At 43.3% G+C, this 22406-nt stretch overlaps 1 pseudogene; it reads left to right on the top strand.

Moving 5' to 3' along the window:
- Positions 1 to 528: 528 nt before the first annotated feature.
- Positions 529 to 22406, top strand: part of LOC120848614 — a 36667-nt pseudogene continuing 14789 nt past the window's right edge.

Below are 22406 nucleotides of genomic sequence, written 5' to 3'. Positions count from 1 at the left end.
AGGAAAGCTTCACAGATGTCCCAGGAAAGACCTGCCTGGTGGAGTGCAAACTGAAGACCACCACCGACATTCCTATTCGAGTACAACGATACCCGATACCGTTCGCTATCCAAGAAGCGGTGCAGGAGGAAGTCCAAGAAATGTTACAGCGGGTCTGTGAAAATGCGGGCGCCGATTATATGAGTCGCATGTCTGTTAAATAAGAATCTCAACTTTATTATTATTCTTTGTAGTGATGCATTGTGTACAATAGTCAAAACAGTTTTTTTTCTTATGAGTGTAACGTGCGTATGACAAGGTTGTTGAATCAATTACTTTACATATGTTTCTGTGTGGGAGAAACCAAAAGTTTGAACGGACCAAGTGTCAAATGTGTAAACTGTAATATAGTTTGCGGACAAGTTTTTTTTTTTTGTCATGTTGTAGACATTGTTTGACCTAAACAATGCTCTTAAGTGAGGGGTAATTGTGGTGATTTCGGATTTCAGTGTAGAAGAAAAAAGAGAACGACGACGAAAAGGAATACTGATGTGGCTGGTTGACTGCGTGTTTGTGTGCACGGAGAAAATGTGGCGCGAGTGGCGGGTGGTGGAAAAAGAAGAAGTTGAAGGAAGCCTGGAAGTGACCGAACAGGACAAGCGAGCAGGATCTGGTGGGCGAAAAAACCGACCCGCAACGATAGGCGTGGTCGGCACGACTTCATTCGTCGTCCACAAACACAGGCCTGGTCAGCGGGCCTCCGAGGCTGCCCTGCCGCTACTTCAGGCCACACTCTTCAGGCCGCCCCGTCGTCCACTACCCAGCCCCAACGCGCCAATCTACCTAGCATCAAGACTTCGGCGTGTCAACCATGATCAGAACTCAGACCCGCTTCACGGACTATGTGAAGTACGCCTCTTTAATTACCCTTTAAGTGTTAGATTTTCCGATAATTAATTTTTTTGAATTTTCTCATTCTCTAGTGCTTAACGCTTTAATATATTTTCGTACTGGCCCAAAGATGTCGTCTCTTTGTCCATGCTCTTCGCGTCGCACACCCACGCAAGCGTGAACGCGGTCCACTACAAGAAACAATTTATATCCGACGCGTTTTATTGTATATTTTCTCTAAATGCTCGAAGTTATATAAAAAACAATGCTCATCATAAATTAAGCCGCACCACTGGATGTACAATAGCTTGTGACTTTTATGTATGTTCCCAGCAAAAGAAAAAGATGCATTATAAAAGGACCAATTATTGCGTTTCCTCTCTATTAGAGCTTTTTTTCAGGTACACGCAAAACGTGGGTGTCTACGTCTAAAAGAGTAAAAATTGGCATTTTCCGCAGGGCTGGCAGTCCTGACTCAGTTTGGCTGGCAGCTTGCAACCTATTGGAACACGGGGAACTGCACCACAAGAGTGAGAATGACGCCCACCCTGCACTTCCTCTACGATGGCATCATAAGGAAGGGGGAGCTGCCTCCAAAGGGAATGCAATGGCAGGTGGGTCGTTACAGTGAACCCCCATACTGATGATACCAAACAGAAAATTCTTAAAAATGAATTATTGTTAAAAACAAAGAATGGGAATCGCACAGACAAGAAGGAGGACATGAACACAGTGCTGTGCCGTGTCCGTACGCGCTGTTCCCATATTCACAATTCCTTTTTTTATAATTGTCTACCAACTGATCCAATCATCAGCACTAGCCAACAAGAGTATGCTGCTATTTTTTACTCTGCATTAACACTGTGCTTACAGTTGAATCCTACAGTAATGAACTAACAAAAAAATGTGTGCAAGCCAAGCACATAGCCAAAATGTTGATTCGGCGGCGCCCATGACAAAATGATATACGAGGGGGAGGGAGGAGAGAAGGCCCCAGCAAAATGGAAGACTTTAGGGGGGGGGGGGGAGCGGCGAGTGGGAGGGACTTTCGTTATCTTTTGAGTAGGACAGGCTCTGGCAATGTCTCTGTGCCACTGGGAAAGCTGAGGTTCATATCCTTCAAATTATTATGATCCATAAAGCTATAATATGTATTAGGGGCCAAGAAACTGTCCTGGACGAATGCAGGCAGAGGATGACGGAATTGAATGCACACACGGCAGAACAATAATACAGAAAAAGAGGACGGACAGAATAATCCACTACCCATGGAGTTGCCATGCATTTGCCTTCATTTTGTGCAGTGTGACGTCGTTGAGCTCACTGAAGCAATTAGCTGGAGATGTCAGTGTGTACTGGGCAAAAGACAATGAAGGAGCATTTTTTTGTTGCATTTTATGACCTTCCATTTCAGCTTCTTCAGATAAAAGGAATCCTTAGAATCCTTGTATTGGTGGTTTGGGCAACCTAGGCAATAACGAGAGAATTATGCTACTAGTGTATTATGTTTTAATTAAACAAGGCAGAAACAGCTTGCACTGCAGTGGCGTCACATGATGCCGAATCCATGTGACTTGCGACGCATTGGCGATGCCTTATGAAGGAACTTCGATGGGTCAGACCCGCTAAGTCTTTTTTAAAGCAAAATGAAATTTCTAATCAGGGAGCTGCAGCAGTTATTTATTAAGGTAGTTTTTATTTAATATCGCAGATAAACAAGGAACATCTGAAGTTATAATTATAAAGTACGGAATCATTAAGCAACGAAAACATCATATCAACACACCCGCCATGAAGCGGTGGAACATGGGGCGCACCAGTGCACGGCTGGTGGCAGTAGCTCTCAGCAGTAAAAGCAATCTTGAGCAGTTGTCACAGCTGTGCAGTGGCTGCGATTACACCTGTGTGATTGCAGGAACCATTGCTTAGAACCAAGCTCCTTAATTTCGTGCAACACGTGGTTATGGGACTAACTGAAACAAATGCTCGCCAGTCTGTGCCTTCAACTCGCCGGGCACTGTAAGTATACGTGCTCGGAACATTAGCGTTATCTTGGTCGTCTTCTGCTGCCCCTGATACCGGCTGGAGCCAAGAGGCCTCGCCAGTGCACTTTAGATGCTTACAAGGAGTATGCTTGTAGAGCACTACATCCAGCTCCACACCCCTTTTAGTACCCGAAGCTCCAACTTCGATGGACCGTGCAAAATCATGTGGGCAAGCGCCGTGGAGGGCGAGCCCTCCACGGCACCAAGGGCATGAAAACTGCAGAGAATTTCTACTAACCTTATACTGGAACGGTGCTACTATTTTTCAGACATCTTGGCAGTAGCGGCTACAATGATCGTGGTTTACAATGTCAAGGAAACCATGGCACTGCCACATCTGTTTGTTGGAGAGGAGGTAAGCTCTCAACTATCTTTCCTAGCATAGGTTGCAGAATGTAACCTAGCACATTTATAAATTCCCTTGCGCACAACATTTCTAACCAAATGTTTAGGCAACATCGGTGCACTTATGCAATAGTGAATGTATCCATCTTATTAAAGTTTTTCATTTTATTTTTTAATGGCAGCCAAGAATGCGGTACATTACAAACTAGCACCTTTCTTGCACGACAGATAGAGCCATGTTCCATGCTTGTACTTAGTTTAGGCTTCATCTAGACCAGAGTTTAGTAAAGTTATGCAGTTGGAGGTGATGTTTAGGAGTCGCATGGTCTCAGGGAGCCAATACGGTGCGGATGGCATTGCTTCACATGTTTCACTACAACTTCGACAAGCAAGCTTTCTATTCACTGCGCGGCACACTTTTCTCGAAAGGTACAAAAGATCCAGTGGCTGTCTTTCCTGACACACTGATGGTTGGGAATATCGTGGCCAGAAGTAGTTTCCACAAGATTTCTAACCATCTAAAGCAAAATATTTTGGCCCAGATGTACATGGGAGGTGAAGTAATTGCACATCAGGAGATCGCACAAAGAGAATGTGGGCTCCTGTTGACTGACTCTGGCTTTTTTGCAATGAGGAACCCAAAGCAACGTTTACGTCTCAATCTATGTGGAACCAGACTTTTGGCTAGCATTGCCGAAATTTTACTAATCGCAGAGATAATGCAGGTGTCCCTGTTGCGCTGATGATCTTGCATATTTTTAGTGCTGGAAACGCATGATTTACTGCCACTTGTCTAAGTTGCATTCTGTACAACTGTAATCAGGCCTGCAGGGGGGGGGGGGTTTACATATTTAACATAGATCAAGTAACTATAGCAAATAACACTGGACCAGCTCGCTGGTAGATAGTGATATGTTAACTGTGATGATTTAGAAAAGACTCACACATGGTTCCTGCATTACATTGCATTGATTTTGTTTGCTAACACAGGAGCAAGACATCCCGGCAATGCCGTGCGTCGTGTACTCTGGCAATGACGCCGAGGGGGCAGACTCTTGTACCTCGCTATCGATAGGCAGCGGTTTTTGTCCGTGAAGAATGCAGAGGATGGCATCGCTGCCATCATGGTGGCTTACTGGCTTTTTAGTATAAAGTACTCGAAGAAGACAGCAAACACAGTTGCTGTACTAGAACGGTTGTTTGCCGGCCTCAGCAGCTCTACTCCGAGGCCAGTCGTGATGGAATTCTTCAACAAGGTCGCAAGAGAGAAATCAATGAGGCCGACAAACAACCGTTCTAGTATCAAAGGGATGCTGAACCGAGATTTGGATGGCACGAAACCAGGCAGGAGCATTAGGTGGGATGCTGCAAACCTTAGAACATAACTCATATGACGGTATCTTGTACGGATGGCAGTACTTTTTGGAAAATATGAGCATGATTGAACAAAGCTTGCGACATCTGTATTCTCCTATTCCCTTCATTTTCGAAAATGTTGCCATCCAGTTGAGATACTGCTCCATGAGTGATGTTTTGGGGTCTGTAGCATCCCACTGTGTGCTTCTGATGCCTTGTTTTGTGAAGTCAAATTTCAGTACAGCACCCATTTAACTTTTAGCTTTCTAACTCTAAACTAAAATAAATGCACCATACTTTGCAGACTAAAGTGCACAAACTATACATGTCTAAAAGTTGAAATTTTACACCGTACAGATGTGGACTCTACAATTTTTGTTTCAAGATTGTTCATTATTACAAAACTGGTTAGGCCAGATTGCCGTGTTTTGGATATTTTATGCTGGGATAAATTCATCAAGACAACCTCTTACCGTCAGTCTGTTTCCCAGGCTTTCGATACCTCGCATCTGACATGTTGTTTGCTTGGGAGCCCGCAAGCAACCAACTTGGGTCAAGCTTAATCTTGAGGAGCTCTGCGATTAGCTGGCGAGTGGATAACAGAAAGCCCCCTGACATTCATCCGCAGATATCCCTTTTGAGGAGTTCTCCAGCCTGAAGTTTTCCCTGAGGACTATGCACCGAGTGCGGACTATCTAAGAAAATACTTTTTCTTTTTAGCCGAAATTTACACTTGCCATACACCGGATTGTGGATTATAGTCTGGAAAATATGGTAGCTTGTTTTAATGTTTTAAGCCCTAAACTAAAAGAAGTGTAGCTTGAATTTTATGCAACTTTAGGGCCCTAAATGAAAGTCGCATGTGCAATGGAACAAAAAGTATACACTCGAAACGGAAGGCATCTAGATTCTTCTTCTGCTCTAGTCATTTTTATCAAGAACCATTGTGATGTACTGAGGTAATCTGCATTGATTTTTGTTTTTTTCTTATTTTTGCTAGCATCTTAAGCCTACGCTGTGATATTTACAGACACATTTGGTTAATTGTAAGGAGGACATAGCTGGTTATTTTGTTGTGCTCACATTATAGTTCAATAAAGGATTATTCATTTAGTTTGGCTTTTATTGACTCAAACCCCCCAATTTTTTCTCGATTTGTACTAGCATCTAGGTCTATATATGCTCTGATATTTGATAGAATGCCTCAAGTATTGTATTGTGATATGTGTGTGGAGGACATACCTCATTATTTTTTTGAGGTCACATAGCTCAAGAAATAGTTATTATTCATTTAGTTTTCCTTTCAGTTTTTTTTTGTCATTTTATAACAACTTTTATTTACTTGCAGCTTAATCACATGCTGTTTGTATGCAGCTGATGCCACTCGCCATGCCTTGGGCGAAAGTGTAAAGGTACTATGGCATACCAAGTATGACAACTCGTAACCACCTCATGTGCAAGGCAAATGACCGACGAGCCAGAGCAGGCTGCAAGGACCAAGTATCGCGATTGAACAAGCTAAGCTCCTTGTTGTTTATGTTTGTACCATACACTTTCTCACATTGCATAGATTGCATGAGCAAGTGCTCATGATGCATGTGATGCATATCACACTTCAGTGTTGGCAGTTTGACAACTGGACACTTTTAATGACACATTGAGATTGGTGGCAGACTCCTTCTTGAAGATGATGTTTGAGAATATCTCCCACTGATCTATTCTCGTATACGAGTATTAAGACCATAGAGCAATTAATAAACTCAGAAGCTTTAGCCATGGAACAAATTCTGTGATATTTTTTTTTATTTTCCTTCCAAATTTTGTGGGAAGTAAAACTTAAATCACGCAAGATTTTTCTGTAACTTCTGTTTGCACATAAGTTAAGCGTCACATTGAAATATTACCTTTTCTGCCATGCACATCTTGCCTTCATTATCGGACAGTGCATCTATGCACAGCTGCTTCAAGTAGCATGTGTGCCGATGCATTGCACACATATCAAATAATAAATCCAGTTTCTGTAACAAGGTCCTGTGCTGGCACTGCACTTTTGCATCTCCTTATTTCTTCACTTATCTGGTCTGCATACTTCGTGGTTTTCTGGTTGCCATACCTGATATGCTGAACCCAGTTCGACAGGTGCAGAGATACAGGGTGGTTCATTCTTATCGGAACAGATATTTGTTAAATAAAACTTCTGTTTTATGCAAATTATCTTTTTACAGTTGAGTTAGTTGTCCTGTCAGACACTATATACACGCAAGATGACAGCTAAAAGTGGATTTATTGCATGAAACCCATGAATTAGCCTTTTAGTTACTGGTTCGATGGCACCAGCACATATTGTGAAAATGGGGGCAGTCACCTTCTTAGACCAGCTTATTTTTTGTGAAATGAGCACTAACCTCAGAAAAACGATTGAGAAAGATTCTTGCTGACAAAACGGGTTATTGGATAATGAACAAAAAGTAAGGGCGCAAACGAGCTGGTGTACCTTGCACATGATTGAAAAAACCCCGAAACTCTAACAAGTCTCTAGAGACTTTTAGTGTTGTGTCGTTTACCCGCAGTCTCGGGGTTTTTTCAACCTTGTGGGATAAATTCATTTCTGGACCGCTACAATACGGCTGCCTTTGGTGAAATGATATTTTCTCGTTTTTTCTTTTTTTCGGGGGGGGGGGGGGGGCTGTGTGCTCATTTCAAGATTTATAAAAAAACTGACTAGTTTAAGGAGGTGATTGTCTTCAATTTCGCAACAGCTGTCGAACCAGTAATTGAAAATGTTAATCAACTAATTTTCCACTTTTAGTGCCAGCCTGCCTGTACAAGGTGACGGCTTGGCTAAGTGCTCATCTGTAACGAGATCATCTGTGTAAATAAGATAAGTTTTGTTTTACAAAAGTCTATTTCGATTAGAATGAACCATCCTCGAGCACCCATTAAAATCAGCATCAGCACCCTTGGATTGGGGTGCATTGCACCGTGCACCCTATACTTCTTCACACCCCTATAGGGTGCTTTGGCACAGGGGTGCTCGTTTGTACCATCAAAGGGTGCTCGTCCTGGGACAAGAGCTTTACACCCCTAAGGGGTGTAAAAAAGTTTAGTGTGTAGGGCCAGGAAAACCACGATTACTTTCTTTGTAGTCAGTAGCACGTAGATTAGCTATTTTAATAGGCTGCACCACAAGGCTATCAAGCCTCTCGTGCAGGGTATTGAACCGAACCCGAACCGTGAACCGAAAACCGGAAAAAACCGTTATTTTCACTCGAACCGGAGTTGAACTGGAACAAAATTAATTTTTTCGCTCCGGAGCGGAACCGACATGTTTTCCATGGGGTTTTCGGTTCATACGCGAAGTCAGGTCGCGTGAAAAGTGCGTGGCGAAAAACACAGCAACCTAAAAAAGAAACCAAAAAGAAAAAAAAAGAAAAAAATAAGCCCTTTTCCGCAAACCGGAGAAGGCCCTCCGCCTGTTAAGTGGCAACTCCAACGCCCTGTAGGTGGCGGGGCGGTATCTCAAAGATGGCGGAAGAGACGGGGATAGAGTTTCCGGGGTTTCCCGTGCGCCTGCTCGCTGACACTGGTCAGTGCGCTACAAATTATTCATTTGTGTGCAAACGCGAAGTAGTTAGGGCAGGGTGATATTAGAGGTGACGGAGATGTTGATGCTCGCTAGCAAAATGAGCATGCTGATATTTAAATGTTACAGAAATTTCGACTGGCGAAGCTTTGTGGTTGGCGAGCGCGTTTTACGGACCGCCCACGTCAGTGTTTGTGGCAAATTTTTTTTGAGGGTGATGAAGATATCGTGTCTGCGCATTGCCTGGCCATCAGTGCTCTAAAAGTGAGCCCGGCACGGTGATCGTAAAGCTTCGGAAGTCCAGTGTTCACAGTAATAATGCCTTCGTGTCACAGGCTCGCAACTCGCTGCGCACTGTCTCGGGGTTAGTGTATTGCAACACGTGATCAAACAGCTCTATGGTGATTGATAGGAAGTTTGTTACTGCAGGCAACCGTGCGGTGTTTCATTACAACCGGAGGCTCGCGCTGCGGCTTTGAAGCACAATTTTCAGCGCGCTCCACGAGCTTTGCCTTGCTCACGGTAGCCAACGGTGGCCTGCGGAAACGCTATGCGAAAACTGCATATTACCATAATCGGAGTGTTTAGGGGTTTTATATATTGCTCTACCAAAGATGCATATCTCAATACACTGTACTTTTTTTGTACCGTGTTATTTGCAACGTTGTGGCCTCTCTCGCCACACCTGCCCGTCCTAACCTCTTGCCACGAACGGCTGGCTAACACAGTCGCGCTTGAAATGCTTCGGGCATTTCTGTATTTATCTTGTAATTAACTGAAAGCAAGTACGCGTATTCTATCTTTTAAAAGTGCTTGGAATAAATGGTCATGTTCCTATGGCCTTAAAACGCAAACCCATTTCGAATGTGTATTACTCGACATATTGTTGCGCGACCAGTTTTCTCCTATTTAAGGCAAAAAATATATTTTTCATAGACCGTACGCTAGACCTCTACATTATTAGCGGGAGCGTTTCCCGTCACGTTTGAGCACAGATCGAGCTGGCGGTCATGCACAAGACCAGCAATCCGCAGCGTATCCGATATACGCAAGGTCCCTAATAAAATTAGATATCCCGGTCTTTCGTTCAACGCTGTTGCGAGGTGGAGCATAAGAATTTCTATTTTAACGCGTTCACTTTTTTTGTTACAACGGCTTCACACATCAAGGCCGACAGCCCTGCCATTTTTTCCGCGCCGCCGCCACCGCGGCCGCCCCCTTTCTTCTAGTTCTCCGATTTCCGCGTGAGTGCGAGCGGCGCGCAGGAGTTGCGATGTGTTATCCTGATCAGGAAGCTAGGATTGAAGAAACCAATGCTTGATTGTCCAACGCGGTGGATGTCCACGCTGCATATGCTCACCAGGTTACTTGAACTAGGGAGTTTCGCTGGAGATTTGCTCTCGAAAGAAAAAAGCTCCCGGTCGACTGAAGACACATGGGCGGAAGTTGAAACGCTAGCAGTATTCACGATAAAAACAAAACAGCGCAAAGACAAGGACAAAGTAGAAGAAACCACAAGACACAGCGCTGTCTCCTACTTCGTCCCTGTCTTTTCGCTGTTCTGTTTTTATCATGTCTACTTACCAACAAGCCCAAACTTCTACGTTAATTAGCAATATTGGTTCGTCCTGCAGACGTTGCGACGAAAACATTGCAGAAGGAACAGATCACTGTAGGAGATTTCTACGGAGCATGGCTGACATATTCCATGGACACTTCCAAGACATCGTCGCCGTTGGCAGAGGCCTTGGTCCAATCGATGAAAAAGCGGGAGCGACAACTTCTTGACACGGATGTCTTCTGTGCAGCAGTGTACATGAATCCCTAGCTACCACCGCCTTCTCACCCCTGCGCAAAAGTACCGGGCCACGATACATTTGACGAAGGCTTGGAGGCGGTTCGCAGCTCTGCAATGCGAACAAGATTCTTCATTGTCTTCTGAAACTGCGGCGGCTCCAGAAGTTTCGGAAGACGCCCTGGAGGCGCTCCTCTGGAAAAAGAGGTTGAGGCTGGCGTGCATGTTCGAGGTACCAGCAGCTCCCTTTGTATAGCATGCCTCCTGGAGATGCTAGACAAGGAGCCGCGGCTTTCAAGGGACGCTAACGTGTTGCAGTTTTGGGAAGAAAGACGGGAGCGCCATCCAGAACTCGGCGCATTGGCGCGAGTAGCCCTGGCGACGGAGTTCCTGCGACTTAGGTCAGTGTGGAGCGAGCCTTTTCTGCACTAAAGTTTATTTTATCGTCTCAGAGGGGCCGTCTTTCCCCGGATATGCTTGACGACGTCCTGCTTCCTCGGTCAGCTGCCTGACATTGAACTGTGCTTTTACCCACGTCCCGAGGTGTCCCAGCACTAGCTCGTTCGTTCCACACAGTAATGTGGCCTTTGCTTTTTATATGTCACAAGTTTAAAAAATGTGCAAAGTTAATTCTTTTGTGGTCTTCAATTGCTTTTGGAGCATGTAAGAACGAACCGGTTCGAACCGGTATGAACCTTTATTTTTTCACTCCGGAGTTCAACCGGAGCTGAACCGTTTTCCCTGAACCGGAACGATAACCAGAGCGAAAAACATTTCGGTTCGACACCCTTGCTCTCGTGGACGTTAGTACCGTCAGATTGAAGTCAGTGCTCTGTATGTCGAACTGGAGTTTCGGGGTGTCTTATATTGGACGACGGGTGTAAGACTACACCTTTTGTTTAGAGTGCGTGTGCCATATGCGGCATCCTGGGGCTTTGGACTGGGCCGCGGCTGCCTATGGTCTTCCCAATAACGCTCGGCTCGTTGCCCGCTTCTATCGCTGCTACCTGCGGAAGAATAAACACTCGTAAAGTCACGGCGCCAAAACATTCAACAAACTCATCAGTGATCACATCCGTTTTGATTTCTGCTTATAGGCATCACTCAGTCAAATAACATAGTACATGTCTTGCACGTTGTCATCACCAGCATCTCGATTTTTTTGTAATTATCAAGTATATATTGAAGCGAAGAAAGACAGCGAGACATGAGAAGTAGCGTGAACTGTACTGGCTTGTCTGTTAGAAAAAGAGAAGTGATTGCCGTCTTTTTTGGAGCTGAAGCCTGTCGTTTTTTTTTTGTTACATTGCCCGTAGTTCAGGAGCTACAGTGCTGACCGCAGTAGTTCTAGACTGGGACGTGAGCTCACGCGACACATGGTTTCATTCGTGACGCATGAACGACCTCTTAATGGTGACGACGTCGATTGGTGGGTAGAGGATCCGGTTTCATGCTGTAGTTTACCGGCGATGTTGCTATCAGCAACTTGCATGGACCATGGTATCTTTGAGGGAGCTTTTAAGATGGTCCAGGCTTCTTAATGGTCATCCCGATCCACAAGATATCGCCGCAGTTTTCGGTGACAAAGCGGTGATGGGCGTCGTAAGAACTACTTTCGTCGTTGTGCTCAGCAGATCTACAAAAACAGGCCAACTGATGGCATATTTCAGCTCATCTGATTGCTTCATTAAAGGTTATGATTCGGCTGATATCTCGCAGATTGTAAGACAGTACGGAGCAGTGCACGATGCTTCGCGGTTACACCCGAGTTTGAAAGGTGAGAAGCCCGTCGGTAGCTTGAGCAGCGGTGTCATAGACAAATGTAATGTCCAAGAAAATTCGATTGCAGTTGTCTTTGTCGTGCGAGATATATATCGAGAGCATGTCAGAATGAATACGATTAAGGCGCTCCGTAAGTCAGTAAGTTTGGGAATGATAGGAAGATGTGCAAGGATGAATTAGATTAAAGTCTTAGGAAGTTTTCAACGACTTGTAGAAAAACTGTTACTTTATCACTCAGTAGCATTGGAGGCGAGCCGTGACGCGATACAATACGGTTTAAGAGGAAACATGCAACTTTCTGAGAATGTGAAGTGTGCAGGGCAGCATTCCCCATGTATCGCTTCAGATAGTCAAAGGCAGTGATCACCCAACCGTCTCAGCCAGCTGAATTTAGTACATGGCCATACATATCAATTTCGCCTCGGTCAAAGCTATTGTCGAAACAAGATATGGCAGGGCTGGGCTGTATTGCGATACAAATGTAACGCGATAGTACCTTAGAGATACTTTCGAGTATCTCTATTTTTGTCTCGAAATGAATTTGAAAAATGCATTTGTATCTCAGTAATGAAAAACATTTAAGATGTTCACTTGTATCGCGATGCTTTGCCAGACTTATGTATCTCGTTACATTTGTTGTACTTTTAAAACAGAACTTTAAAAAATAAAAGCGTCTGTCTGGAGTAACTTATTTTGTGTTTTATAATATGAACCCGCCCTATTACATAATCCATCTCAGTTACTGACATAAAAAACTGTGATTTAAAAAAGGTTACGGGCAAGATTAACAAAAACAGTTCCTCTCACAAAGCCCTTCACTTTTTTGCCAATTTAGTAGAGAACGCAGTAAAGGACTGGAGTGAAGAAAAGGTACGGCCCTGTTTTCCAGTTTCTCCACACTATGGGTGACACAGGATTATATAATACGTCTGTTTCAGTTGCGCCTTCAGAGCAAAACAGCGTTTTGTTCTGGCAGATGCCTTTTGTCTAGCATATGGCACGCAGTCTTTACCGTTCTGTAACAATATGATTCAACGGGGCTGGCACTTTTCTTTAGCGGCATCAATGATAAATAAAAAGTTAGAGACAAGGAGAACAGCATGAAATGACACAAAAAGGAGAACAAGCATAAATTGGCATTCATTTCGCCACGTACCCTCCCCACCTAGCACCGTTCCGGAACAAATGTATATCTATAAGTCACAGGAAATTATAGAAATAGTTTTTCGCCAGTTTTGCAAAACAATCTCAGGGATGCCCTGTTGCATAAAAGGCAAACGTATCTCAGTATTTATATTTTGGGCCTTTAAACCGATGTACCGGAGTATTTTTATTCACGAATACGTTTTTGGCACAGCTTTCGGTATGCGTTGCAGCAAGGCCGGCAGAACCTGGTGTTTTGTTTTTGTTGTTGACAACGTAAGCAGAAGCTGATATCTTTTTGTACGAAGTGACACATGCCGGGCCAGTAATAACGGCCACGTAGACAATTATACATATTTGAGACACCGACATGCCCTGACGCTTGGTCTTCATGCAGGCACCGTAGCTGCTCCGAGCGAAGCTGGCGCGGAGCAACCATAGTTGACCGTCTGCTGAATAGTTATTATGGAGCAAGAGGCCATCTCGAAAAGAAAAAGGTCGTTCTCCTTTGCAGAACTTGCGGTTGTTTGATATAATAATGCCTGTAACATGTTGCAACAGGGCTTGGGTGTAGGAAGCTTGGAGCCGGTTTCGTACCACAGAATCAAGGGAGGAAGCAGCGAGTGTAATTGAATAGTCCTCACCGTCAGGAGGTATGGTTGGCAAGAGGCAACCTGAAAAGCCATCACTATCCTGATGATTTCGTCCGGATAGGCGGCGGAGAAGTTGTACTCTTGGAGACGAAGAGCTGAACGTCCCAAACGCCCCGATAAATCTTTCAGCGACGTCAGCCAACAGAAATCGTGTTGTTCTCCGACGACGCTAAAAAGGCGCTCGAACAGGTAGGGCAGAACATCCTGAATACCTCAGATAACAGCAAGCCTTTTTTTCAGTTGTAAAGTAATTACGTTCACACTTTGACAGGGTGCGACTGGCGCATGCCACAACTGGGATTTGGCTGGGCCCGCAGGCTGGGCCCGCAGGCCTTTTGGTATGGGCACTCTGCCTTCTGCGGCCTTTGCAGGCCTGGATCTCCCCAAATATATCCCAATAAAGTATTATATTACTGACACTTTCGGGTTGGGATTGTTTCCGCTGTTTTCGAACTGCCCCTTGTCCTTACCCTTCGGCTGCTGTATGAATCTCAGTAGAGATTGAAAGGTCAAATGGTCTTCTTTTTTACAATATGCTTATAGTGCCCTGTGTGAGATGTATTGTATTATCTCGTCACAAGTTCTAGCATTCTTATATGACTCCTGCCATGTGTGAAAAAGCTAAACCTGATGTGTTTTTCTTTTTTTTTATGCGCGGTGAGTTTTCTGGTGCACAATTGTTGTATAATGTCAATTATTTAAACAGCGAAATTCAGAACATTATGTATATAATAGACCACTCGAGAATTTTCTTAATATGTATTTTGAATAAGTTTATTTACTTAATATAGTTGTTTTACTTATTTATTTCTCGGCCCTAGAGACAGCTACAAATCAAAAGTGCGGCCCCTGACAAAAAAGATTTGGAGACCCCTGATCCGAAATATATTTGTTACCATTGTAGCGTTCACAGTTGGGTTTATATAACACAAACATTTCGCAGTTCCATATATTCATATATTGTTATAATGGCGATGCAAACAGCCGATTTTCACTACCAAATTTGAAAGGAAAAAGTAAGTTTTCTACATTTTGCGAAGTAAATTGATGCAAAATGATGGTGCTGCTGCTGCTGCTGCCATTTAAGCAATCAAGTGTAAGTCCCAGTTAGAAAGCTGAATATTTATTACCTTATTTCGTCAAGGCTGACTGTTTCCGCCAGTGAAGTGACTATGGTCGGATGGACTAATGAAAACCCTTTTTAGGCATACTAGAACAAAGTGATAGCCCTATATTCCGAGAGGGTTTGTGAGAACGAGTCTGACTTACATGCGAGCATTACAAAAATTAAGCAGCGCAGAAAGCTTGTTTTTTTTCTTCTGAAACGACTAGTTTTTCTACCGAAGCCTGATCTAGTTCTTCACGCTGAATGTATAACTTCGCTGTTATTAAAATTTCAAATGGTTACCTCTCGGAGAAGTGCGGAGTTCGGAAAGTCCATTGTTTATTAGTTTCTTTCGATTTGCTTCCGGAGGTTCCTGGAATAAAAAAATAAAAATAAACAATCAATCTTACTTTTGTCAAATCAGAACACCCATATCTGTAATATTATGCTTAATTCCAGAACCATAGTGGAGTCTCTAGGGTCCAAAGAACGAATGGATATTGCGTCATAGAGCACGAAATTATATTGAAGACGTATATTCAAAATTCTGCGGTGGGAAATGTTTTATGTGCTTCGCTTATAAAAACGGCTACGTTTTCTGATGAGACGACTTCTCTAGAAACGGAAATGTTGAGACCCGTCAATGTATTACAGGTGGGTTTATTTCCTAACGATTTCCAATTTCGTCCCTGTAATAAGACATTGAGGTGACATAAAATGTGACAAAAGATGAACTAAAGAGATGAGAAACTAAAATTCGCCAATGCGTTTTTTCCTCTAAAGAACTTAAGCATACAGAAGGGCAACCGGTTCTTATTTTGAATGTTATTTTGAAGCTTGGTTCTACCATCCATTCTCTATCTAACGAGATTGGCGCTGAACTATGAGACGGGCATGCAAAAGGGTTTAGCTTTACTGCCAGCGTTACTTGAACGAGTAATCTTGCAAGAGAAGAGGTTTCTAAAGCCACCCCCGCTCGCCCGTGCTTCTCGCGACGCTTCACAGAACACTTGTGATGGGGTATTAGAAGTTGAGATGTGCGCGTCGACGAAGGGAAGGCGGAATTTAGATGCGGAGTCAAAGCAGTTTGCTCGAAGCTGCGTCATTTTTTTTTAAAGTAATCTGAATAAGCTTGGGCGAGTACACTCCTGCGTACATCTATTTATTAGCAGCGCTCATGTAGCCTAGCGGCCCGGGATAAGGTTTTCAGGCGTGAAATAAGATTCTACTCACGTGAGCTGGAGCCCGGCGCAAAGGTGAGACGTTTGCACTCCACTAGAATATTTGAAGCCGGAACCTAAGACGTCATTTTAAAAGATGCCTGCTAGCTTGCTTCAAAAATACCATAATAGTTTTTTTTAGAAAGTGTTAACAGGGCAATATAATATCACCAGATGATCACAAGCGTCAAAGGTTTGTTGTTAAGTTGACGATTTTTGCTTGTGTATCCCAAATCTGCTGAACGTGATATTGTTGATAAGGTTATGAACGTATATTTCATGTGTGGCTTTGGTCTTCTTTTCACAGTTGAAAAACCTTTAGACGGGCGGTTATAATTCCAAGACCTTTTGTTATCTATGCACGAGAAACGATATCGGCTGGAGTTTTCACTAAGGTCAAAAAGGGCATCCTTCAGTATACGTTAGCGCATACGAGAGTTATTAAATGCGAGATTGTTTTTACCATAGTTCGGTCTGCGCGTACGATGTCCTGCTATCACACTGTCCGGTTTCGATTTACCACCCAAGTTGAGAGACTTCACTTGTCTGGATTCCCATCACAGGTTTTACACCAGGTGGTGAGGGCCATGCTGCGCAATAACAAAGGGATTCAGCGAAGGATATATACGGATCACCAGAAACGAATCGTGGTTGTTCCATATATGTGCAAAACATTGCATAATCTAAAAATGGCGTCCAAGAGGTTCGATGCTCCTGTGGTGTTTTCACCTCCAAAACAAATTGCGCAAAGCCGTTTCGAGGTTCGCTCAGTAGCGGAAAGCCATGAGAAATCCAAGTGCAGAAACGCCAGATTCACCCCTATATGTCGCGTTCAACTAGCGTTGCCTAAAAAATCCGACTAACGTGTGAAACAAGCTATCTCAGCCAAAGCGGACAGAACCTGAAAGACCGCCTTCTCGACCATCATCGTTTTTTTTTTGTTTTTTTTTTTTTTAATTTTGGAAACGCATTGCATTAATGACTTGAAGAACCGTTACTTTAGTCACCGAGCAGTGACAGTGCTTCAAAAATTGAAAGCCGTCTACAGCTCCCTGTATTACCGAATTTGAGCGCAGCTTTTGAGGAGAAGGAGGGAAGGGAACTGAGAGGAGGGTATACCCCTCCTCTCTCCTCTTCACCTCGTGATCCTGGCTGCTACTCCTCCTCCCCCTCCTTCTCCTTCACCTCCTCCTCCTCCTCTCCTCATCCTTCAACCTCCCCTCGTCTCCTCGTCCCCCTCCTCCTGAAGGGGGAGGTCACGTGACCTAGAATGGTCACGTTACCTAGGTGGGTCACGTGACCGCGGGGATCACGTGCATTCGGGAGTTGGGATCACGTGACCTCGGGGGGATTACGTGACCTCGGGGGGGAGGGGGGGGTCACGTGACCTCACGGTTACGCCGACGGCGACGCCGACGCCTTTCAAGCCGGAAACGGGCGGCTAAGAGCTGCGCTCTAAAAGAAACCGCGTTTTCAGATTGGACTGTGTCACAGAGAACTTAATTAGATGGTGTTTTTTTTGTATGGCACGCTCCAGCACTGCGTGACTTTCAGCACGATCTCTTCTTCCTTTTCTGTGTAAATTCAGTTGCGTGTCAGTGCTTGTGTTTTGTGCATAATCCTTTTCTCAGTCCATGTCTCTTTCTGCGCTGTGCTATGTACTTCGTTTTAGTACCAACTCGCCCAGGCTACCACACTTTCGCAGTTTACTCTGTTGTGTCTATACTGTTCGATGCATTTTTAAAAATATCGTAATTGCGAAAGGTTTTGATATTTTTATTACAGCGAGCAGAGTGCATTTCTTAGGTCACACTGCGTTCCATGTTGTTTTCCTTCTGTAAGTGAAAATTTTGCTATATTTTCTCTGTTTATTACTGAGTAAAGGTGTGGTTTGCATTGTTTTGAGTGTAAATAAGAAAACAATCGGATGGTAAATAAATTCCTAATAAAATATAGTGTATAACGGCAATTTTATTTCACAGTTTTTGTCGGATGTGCCCGTTTGAATGGTAAAAAAGCACCGAACGAGACAATAACATAACAAGTAGAACAAAAGTCACAAAACAAAATGCTCTCGAAACAAGATTATTTTTTCTTAAAGATCACACATAAATAAAAGCTACCTAAAATACCCTAGTGATATTTGCATCAGTGAGTTCGCCGTGTCAGCTGCTTTTTCAGCAGTCAATGTTATCAGGTTGTAGCATGCATATTTGTATATGGGTTTTTTGTACTCCAAGATGACATAAGAGTGTTACCTCTATGGAGAAGTATATTAGAGTATTCTGATGCCTCACTAGCAAGTTAGGCAGTCAATCAGTTTTAGATAGCTGGGCAGAGTGCTGACCTGGTGGTCCAAGCAGTTGAAGTGTTGAAGAGAACTGATCATTGAGAAGAATATGTTTATTTTGTATGTTGCAAAAAGCAAACAATAATGCGGACAGGCAATATTATTTGAATATAAAACGTTATTTGGTTAGTTGCTCCAGTTCTCGCGAAGGCGCATTTCGTGAAGCAGCATTTCGTAAAGCGTGGTCTGCGATGTCCCATAGTGCAAGGCGCAGAGTGCAGCATTTTGGGACATCAGACACCTACACACCAATTAAGTTTATCTGCTAAATTTAGCGGGGAAGTTGAATAGGAGCATAGGTATGTGATGTTTCATAACGCAACTAGCGCAGTGTAGAACTATGGGATCTCACGAACCTACACACAAATTCAGTTTCTCCGCTAAATTTGGGGTGGAAGTTGAATCAGTGTATAGGACACGTGACGCCAACTTCCCGCTAAATTTAGCAGAACTAACGTCCCATGAACTACACCCGAATTTAATTTTCCCGCAAAATTTAGCGGGGGAATTTGACGTCACGTAACCTGATTTCACCTGACCTATATGGGGATTTAATTATATTCTACATATTTCTGGAAAGTTAACGTCACTTGACCTAACACTAATAGTTTCATCGCTAAATTTAGCGGAAAAATTGACGTCACGTGACGCCTTGTCACGTGATGCTAGAACGTTTTATGTATGTAACACATACGTAAAACGTATGTGTTACAATTGGCAATTGGCAAGGCAAATTGGATACCCTAAAATTAAGGTAATTTCTTGGCGGATCTTGACTATTTTGAAACGCTCGTTTAAATCCTCGGTGTTGTAACGAATTATATATTCACATATATCTATTAACCGTTCCTAAAAATGCAAACATATTTTTATACTGTATTTGGGGCTGTCAAGACAGCATGTCCTATGTAGATACGAATAGAACATAAAAGATTTTTACGCATTTACCATTTTTTTATATTTGTTACAAAGCTCAAGTTACCCTGGAGTGATAATCAACCCAGCAGGTCTTTATACAGCCCCAGGGTAAAGTTTGATAGCTTTTTGTAGAACCTAAAGATTACAGTTAAATTCTAACCCAAAATAAAGATAACAGTGCTACAAGCAAAACGTTGCCTGGGATAGGCTACAAAATTATGCATTGTGCCTACATCTCGTTCATCACATGTGCAATCATGTTCCTAAGAGGAAATGGTAATGTCGTCCCTACCCCTTTTCTTCCCGTTACTTGGCTAGCTCGTTCATATTTAAGACGATTTCGGTCGGCTTTCCTCAATTGCCCCCTTAGACCCCGCTATATCGCCGCTTTACGAATACGACCGCCGGTCGGCCATTTCACCAATACACACTGTTTTTTTTCCGGAGCGTTTTTGAAGCTGGCTGGCTACGTGATGTGTTGCACGTTTGTTCGTAGATAGCTTGAAGTTGTTGAGGGGGTTCCGGAGTTGGTGTGCGCACAATAGCCGCCGGCTTCGAGGATTTTAAGACTATTTTAGAATTCTTTGGCATCGCAGATAGCAATCACATCTTGCTTTGTATCCAAACATTGTGAAATCAAGAATCCTTTCAGATCCTTTGTTAAGTTTTTTTTTCCTCTTTTAGTATCACCTTAAACTGCTCATAGTGATAAGAAAGCGAAGTGTTTTTTTGCTATTGCAATAGGAGAAGGTTCGAGATTGAAGGTCTCCTTTACGGCTTGCAAGTTCGTCTCTTTCTTGTGAAACTTGGTCGTCTGTTTACCCGCGAAATCCGCCCCCGTGCTTTTGATTCTTTTCCCCGACAGCAACCAATAACTGCACGTTTGACTGATTTGGCGTCGCCTGTTTCCTGCGAGCTTTATACGTGGCCCATTGATTGATGTACTCTTCCGGCCGTTTCGAAGTGCCTAAGAGTCACCTTGGAATGCTTCATCGTTTAGGTTGATAACAGGGCGAGCAACGTCTTTTTGTACTCTAGTAATATTCGTAACATGTAGGCGCGGAGGCCTGTTTTAATGTGATTGCATATCTGAGCGGCACGCCTAACTTCATTCAATTAAGTAATGTAGGAGGGGGCGTTTATTATATAGATTTAGTCTATAGATATGCGAAGTTGTACATCTGGCTGTTTCTCCCGCGTACGGAGGACATTGCTCTTACGCGCAGCTTTTCAATAATCTTTTAAAATAAAGATGCTCGTGGCTCAATGTTGCACTCATTTAATTAATTATTTCACGAAAAAATAGTGCAGACCCGAAATCGGAAATACTTTTTTCTCCTTAAGTAATATTTTTCCCTGCTGTAACCATAATTTCAGCATTACGAAAAAAAAAAAAAGAAGAAAGAGAGATTGCTAAATATTTCAGATTTCATTAACTCCGTAAAATTTAGAACGTCATTTCAGAAATCAAAGGCTTAGATGTCTTCACTATTACTTAATCACACGTCAAGCAGACTCAATGACTAAGAGAGTCTTCTTTTAAGGCGAGATCTATATTCAAATTTCAGCGGAGCCGCCCTAATTTTTGTGAAGGTTTTTGCATATCTTCCAAGTAAGATACTAGAATTTACGCAAGGCTTATGAAAAAAAAAAAGATACTCAAAGAACGAAGGTGGCCTAACACAAAAAGGGGCTTGCTGTATGCAGGAAGCTCGCAGGTACAATGTTTCATACAGCCGTATTTATTAAATGGTAAGAATGTGCCCTCTGTAATAATTTGGGAAGCCTGGTAGTGAGATCTTGATAATCGTCATAGATATTTCTGGTATGAAAAAAATCGCTGAGACCACCAAATCTAGTAGCTCTTTCAGCATGAAATATTTTTGAAATAAACAAATAAAGCAATAAATAATACCATCACAAAACAGTAGATTAGTGAAAGCGGCTAAGATATGTAGAAAACATATACATTATTTTTTCTACATATCTTCAATAATTTTAGAGTTCCGCGGAAAGCTAAATTTCACAGAGAGCGCGAACCGGCGGGAAATTATTAGGCACGTTGGCGCGAAATGTTAATCCATCCAAAGAACATATTGAATATAGTTCATCAGTCCATCCCATCTCTTCTCGGTTACTAACACTATCATTGGGAAGACGTTCCGAAATATTTATCTCTGGGTAGCATGATCTAAAATAAGTCATATTATGCGTGTAGCGACCATCCCGATGAACAACAGATTGGAAGTTGCATAAGTGATCGTCTACAGCAGGAGTCTCCAAAGCACTGCCCGTGGCCCAGGTCCGGCCCCCGGGGACCATTGGACCGGACCGCGGCTGCCTACCGTCATCACAATGAGGCTAGGCTCGTTGCCCACATCCACCGTTGCTACTTGCGCAAAAGTAGGCGCGCGTACAGTGACGCCGCCTAGACACTCAGCAACCTCATCACATCCGTTCTGATTTCTAGCTGTGGGCAGCACTCTATCAGAAAACAGTGCATGCATTGCACGTTTTCATCGCCAGCAGCACCATTCTTAGCCATCTTAATAATGACTGCGTAATTATGTTATAATTTAAATGAGTTATTATGTACATAAAGCAGCAAAAAAAAAAAATCTACCGAGGCAAGATAAGTAGCATGAACTGAAATGGCTTGTCTGCCACGAAAAGACGAGCGATTGTCTTTTTGTTTGGTACCCAGACTTGTCGTCTTCTTCGCTATATTCCCTGTGGTTCAAGAGCTGCAGTCTTAGCAGCAGTAGTTATAGATGGGAACGCGAGGTCAGGTGACACGTGGTTTCATTCCTGACGCATGAACGATCTGTTAATGGCGACGGCGGCGATCGGTGGGACGAGAATCCGGTTCCACGCTGTAGTTTAACGGCGATGTTGCTGTGAGTAATTTGTATGGACCATGGTTTCTCCAAGCGAATCTTTTTAGATAGTCCAGGTGACTTAATGTGCATTCAAATCCACACTAAATCAACATTCTTTTAGGTGCCAGTGCGGTGACCGGTGTCGTAACGACTTCTTTTGTCGTTGTAGTATGCAGATGTACGACAACAGGCTAACTGATGCATATCTCGGCTCAGCGGATTGCTTCATCAAAGTTTATGAGCTCGCTGATATCTCGTGAATTGAAAGTAAGAAAGTATGGAGCAGTGCACAGCGCTTCGCGGTTTTACACGAGTTTGAAAGGTGAGAAGCCCTTCGTAGCTTGAGCAGATGTGTTATAGGC

This window comes from Ixodes scapularis, unplaced genomic scaffold (assembly GCF_016920785.2).
Source record: "Ixodes scapularis isolate PalLabHiFi unplaced genomic scaffold, ASM1692078v2 PGA_scaffold0__279_contigs__length_252992795, whole genome shotgun sequence".
NCBI lineage: Eukaryota > Metazoa > Arthropoda > Arachnida > Ixodida > Ixodidae > Ixodes > Ixodes scapularis.
This window is presented reverse-complemented; position numbering and strand designations above follow the sequence as displayed.